This window comes from Anoplopoma fimbria, chromosome 5 (assembly GCF_027596085.1).
Source record: "Anoplopoma fimbria isolate UVic2021 breed Golden Eagle Sablefish chromosome 5, Afim_UVic_2022, whole genome shotgun sequence".
Classification (NCBI taxonomy): Eukaryota; Metazoa; Chordata; class Actinopteri; order Perciformes; family Anoplopomatidae; genus Anoplopoma; species Anoplopoma fimbria.
The window spans coordinates 129,610-135,707 of NC_072453.1; positions in this window are offsets into that span (position 1 = coordinate 129,610).

Consider the following 6,098-nt stretch of genomic DNA (forward strand, 5'->3'; position numbering starts at 1 on the left):
CCTCCCCTCTCCTGAACGACACAGTGTAATGAAAGTTTAAGCCTCTTGGGGCTGCTATCAAGTTTTCTATAGAGCGACAGCACCTTAATGAGCGCTACTGCTGTGCACAAGTCACCGTGCAGGCAGCACATCCAAACGTGTTGTTTCACATCGGCGCCTGAGTCTTGGGAGAACATCAGGAACACTTTTATCTGCCACTGATCAGAGGCGCCACTGTCACGAAGAGGCGGCAGCAGATGGCGCCGGCTAATGCCTGTGACTCTCTCCTCTGCTCCCGTTCCATTTATTTGCTCTGTTTCGGTAAACAATGATTGGTGTCTGGCTGCCCTGTGTGAGGCAAAATCAGCTCTCATCTACTGTGATGAAAAGTGACTAGATTGAATAGATTTGGTCTGAAAGGTTTCCTTTCTCGTGATTAAGAGCCTCACAGGACGCAGCCGGAATCCTGATTTGGAACACATTTGCTTTCCATATGCAAACCAGCCGCGAAACAAACTCATCAATTTCGCATCAGCTTTCATTTCGCTTAATGGCCAGCCATTAACAAAACCAATCGTCTCCCTCCTGGCTCTCCCCTCACCACGTTCCTTTTGAGTTATCAGAGCACATGGAATCATATTGTGCTCACACGCACGAGCCAGCGCGCACGTGACGACTTTACTTACCAGGCGGCTCTGTATTTGTTGTGGCACCAGATGGCAGAGATTGTTACCAGCACTTACTCCGGGCTGAGAATCACAAGGAATTTTATTGCACATGTCTCCAGAGTCTGGTTCAATACATCTCAATGCTTTTCAATAACATCGCGCCTCGGATATTGTGCCGTGTGCAGCCACGCAAAGGGGCCCCGTCATGAATAAATGCATGCTTTAACACAATCTTAAAGACATGATAGTGCTGCTCCTGATGGAAGGGCAGCACTGAAGCTGCAGGAGGGCTATCTTCTGAAAAAGGAAAAGAGATTGCTGTGTATGGAGGGTTGCTGATTGGTTTATCAGTATTGGGGGTTTTTTACTGGCCATTTTACGGCATTTTTCGCCTTTATTGGACATTTAACGGTACGAGTGACAGGAAATATCCACAGCACGAAACATCCCTTCCATACTCAAAGCAAAGGAAGAGTTACAGTGGCTGAGCGTCAAATGTATCTGGAAGCCCCGCTACCATAAATCAGAGAGGGGAAGGATGACACATTTTTACTCCCTTTTCAAATGAAAAATGAAACTGTAGGAAAGCAAACAAGATACTGAGTTTTATTACTAAATCCAATCGTGCCAATGTCATATACTGTATGTGTGTTCTCGTGGTAAACAGTCTCCTAAAAATCATATTTATTTTTGGCTTATATGCTAAATCTAATATTCTTTCAAAGAAAACATATTTCTTAATGAAATGACTGAGTGAATAATGAAGACTATTTTTGCACATTTTAGTTGAAAGTTCACTTTCACTGGAGAGAGGACAAAACGTTGACGAACTGCCAAAGTTTATTCGTGGTGACTTCTCAGGCATTTCTAATGATTTTGTTTTTAAATCATTAAATATTCATATCCCTCATGATCCTGCCTTACTCCTATAGACTGTATACAAGAAGCAGACGTAGTCACCGTGACGTCTGCCATTGGTTTGTGTACCAGTGTTATGAAGCCTTGTGTTTGGCCGACGCCATCTTGCATCCAATGAGCGGAAGTTACCATATTTGGAATGGGGAGGTAGATATGGCTCTGGTAGCGGCAGCGACCTGTCAAACACAGTATGCCCACCCTAAAGCATACTCAGCTTTTGGGCTATTTTACTTTAAAAGGGTCCATCATTTATTAAATGAACATCATGCTGTATTGAAGAAGACTTGAAACTAGAGATTGAGACCATAAACTCATGTTTACAATGTTTACTGAGGGAATAAATCAAGAGAGAAGTAGTCATTTTCTCATAGACTTTTTTTGCAACCAGAGGAGTCACCCCCTACTGGTCAGTAGAGAGAATGCAAGTATTAAGACACTTCTGCATTGGTTTCACTTGGCAGAAACGTAGGTTGCCGCCTAGTTCCTTCTCATCAGAGCCACCTCACCATCTTCTTCCACTAGGCCACTTCATTAAACTCGTTGGCAGGGGTTGAAAGTAGACACAGACAGTTCATCTCACTTGAAGCTTTATACCCGCAGTGGCCATAATCATATTGTAGCAGAGTTAGTATTTTTTTTAATTTTATTATCTCACAAGTGTTGTGGAACAACATACACAAGGTTATGAGTTGTAAGCCGCCAACATGATCCACTCTCAGTGAGTGTGCTGTTGTCCAAAGCGTTTACTGCACCACCAGCAGTACAGCTGAGTTAGGTGACGGCTCTGCTGCCTTCGATGCTCAGAGCACCAATCTGGGCAGGGCTGACAAATTCAGATTCTGTGCACACAAGCCTCGGAGATGGATAATACTATGTCTGTCCAAGGGATTCCATTATGCTGCACTGTATTGCAGGAAATTTATATCATTTTGTGTCTCTGGTAGCAAAACAATGAATATTCTTGCTGTTAATGCGAAAATAAGAGAAAAACAAACATAAGAAATATCCACGGGGTTGACTCAATACATTTTCTCAGACAGGCTCAGAGAAAGCTGAACATTATTGGCTTCCAAACGCCTCACATTGATTTCATGGGGCTATTGTTTTTGGATGCATAAGTGTTTCTGTACTTACTCTAAGTTTATTATCAAATAGTATATGATCTCCTGAGTTCGGATGAGAGAAAAGGCCATAGTGGTAGTAGTGATTGAGGTCAGGCCATCGCCATCTTGGCAGCTACGACACAGCCTGTCTTTAAAAAGAGGTGGAACGTCGGTGGAGCTGAGGAGGATGCCGAGAGATGTAGCAGAGGAAACAGCTAACAGCTAGCAACATGGTACAGCACCCAGCTGTCATTCAAAGTGGCCACACCCTCATTTATGCCTCACTTTAAGCCTTAATATGATTTAAACGGGTGAGTTATATACAAATTTACCCTCAGACAGTTAGCAGGAACGGGGATATTAGCTATAGAGACCAAACTGTTTTTGTACCAGGCTGTAAACATGTTTATTTCTGCTGTGAAGTTGGGCGTTTTAAAATTGGAGTAAAATTGGAGTCTCAAGTGGCCATTTGAGGAACTGCAGTTTTTGGCACTTCCCTGTTGGCTTTATTTCTCACTCATTGTGGTGACTTTGCTTGATTTTGCTTGACTTTGCTTGACCTTACCAACCGTAGGTACCATGACCTTAACAGAAACAACAGGCCTGGAGGCAATTTAGAGTGGTACTTGAGATTTTGAGAAAGTTAATTTCATTTATTTAAACATTTTTATTAATGATAGGTAGAGTAGTTCAGTTCATGGTTAAGCTAACATTAGCACTCATTAATTTGGTGGTTCCCAGCAACAATAAAAAAAAAAAGACACAGCAATCTGCAAAAAAAACTCTTATTGGGCAACAAATGTGCAGTGCTGCCGTATAAATCTAGCTCGTTCTGATCAGGCCCTAAAGCAGCAGTATGAGTAACGATGACTGAGTCTAGATAGTAAAGCTCGATTTGCGGATGGTTGAGGTCAGGCATAGACCTCAAATGGTTGAGGTTAGGAAAGGTTGCCGGGCAGGGAGACTTTTTGCCCGTTTTTTTAAATACTCACACTATGGTTAAGACAGTCCAAAAATATAACATATATAGATATGTTATAGAGGTCACTGGGAGCACCAATGTGAATGTTCTAAGTATATGGGCACAATTTTTGTTTCACTGACTGAGAACACTAAAATAGAGACCACTCAAGTTTGAGACCTCTTCTCTGGTTTCTGGCTATGAGAGAGAGGAGCTCATGCTAAAAGATATTTCCGTATTTAAACTTTACTCTGTCATGGAAATAACATATTGGGATTCTTAATCTGGGTGGCCGGTTTAGCATTGTCATGCTAGCGTTAGCATTTTAAGTATGTTAGTGTGGTGAAGTCAGCATTAAACATACACAGGTGATGCAATACAATTTTCTGGCTAATGGTGCTTCTTACATGGCTGATCAAGGCTCAAACATTACCATTTTATGCTTTACCAAGCATCTAAAATCAGGCAAATGAACAATAAGACATGTTGAAAATAAAACAGTGTACATTTAAAAAAAAAATGATAAGTGATTTAATTGCAGCGATCCACAGACGGAAGGGGAAACAACATGGAGGGACAGTCAACAGCTGTTTTCACTCGCCTCCCGCTGCTGATTTGACAGAGAATTGTTCAAAAATGTAAAATATATTTATTGCTCTGATAGTGCTGTGTTCTTGTGAGTGCTCTGATTAATTCATGTTTTCTTCGATTTTTAAATAGCGGCCTTATGTTGTTGTTATTTAGCCTGAGTCTGAGGCTATACGTGATGATTTATTCATGCACACTAGGGAGACTTGTTGAAAGCGCACATTTTATTAAGACTATAATTTGTAGGCTGATATTTATACACAAATAGGGTATTTTCATGATTAAATGGGAGAAACCAATATATTTGGAATGATCCGATTTGTTTCATCAACACAATTTTTCGCCACTGCAACGATTCAACACTCATTTGATCGAATAGTCAACTATTCCGGGTAACGATGCAGGATTTGAAATAGGCACCTACTCTGATCAGGAAAGAATTCCATCTTTGTGACAAATTGAAAAGATAAAAAATAAAGGCAGTGCTGAACATCCCATACCGTGTTTTGTTCTCCTTTGTGTTTGAAGTGCAAAGTATCAGTTACATGCAATCCTTTGTTCACAATAATCTTTTTTCCGTCACGTTTGGAAAAACATGCCTCGTATCCTCAGCAAGAATAAGATAACAAGACTAACAGGATGTTACATTATAGATATATTTTTTTCAATGGAAAGCCTCAGTGCCAGGACCTAGTGTTTGATTAATCACTTGCCCATTGATCTGAGTGACCTGATTCAGAGAGGGAGGGGTGCACGAGATGCCAGGGCTCCTGGTGCTGCTGGGTAGTGTTTATAATGAGCAGTGTTGTTCAATATATAAGAGAGAGATTATTCATATGATGTGTCATTTTGATGATTTTCATTGTGCAGAATAGCTTTTATTCCACAAAAAAAGGGCATAATATGTCCCTTTTCCTATAAAATGTTTGAACTTCAGATCAATATTTGTCTTCTAATATATATATATATATATATATATATATATAAACATACTTCTTACAAAACTCAAACCCTAAATCTCCCTATGTACACTTTGTCCCTCTTAGTAGTACAATTACTATTATAACAACTACTAAATCTTTCTGCAAGAAAGGGCTTTTTAGCAGATAAGCTATTCAGCTAGCTATCTATTGCCAAATGAAATAGCATATTCAACTTGCTCAGGTTTCACTAGCTGAATAGCCTCAAACCCTAGGTGCAAACCCCAATAAAGTCAAGTTATCGTTTAATTCCAAGCTGCTTTGCATCCAACCCTTCAGTCATCAGTTTCCACAGCCCCCCACCCACACACACACACACAACACCTTGTGATGTTTTGTTGAGCTACAACGTGATAGCAGGAAGTAGTTTTAGTCGTGTTTTTATCGCCGCAGTAACCCTTTCAACAGAGCCACACATAAATGAATATATGTTGCACGTGACATTATGTTGTTTTCAACTCGCACATTTGGAGCCAAAACAGACTTTTGTGTGGGGTTATTTGACGTTTTTCGACAGCCCCCATACTTCAGGCATATGATTTTCGCTGGCATATAATTTCTTTTTATTGTTGAAAAGGCCAGCCGCCGCTTAGGAACTTGAGGTAGGAATTTTCCCATCAGCAGCTGTCAGATGCACCACCCACATCTCACCGGGATACCTGGGGAGGGACGGCCTCCTCCGCAGAGCCCGACACCACAGAGGCCTGTCAGTCAGCTGGACTCTGCTGCGGCGGCTGCTGCAGCCTACACATGAAACTTTGAGCTTGAAAACGCAATGAGGGAAGGAGAAAATAATGACAAGCATTAGGGTGAATTGTCTAAGTTTCTCTTTTGTTCTTTACGCCCTCTGATATGACGTTTTCTTTTATGCTGATTCGAGGAACAAACATCAGAAGAGGCT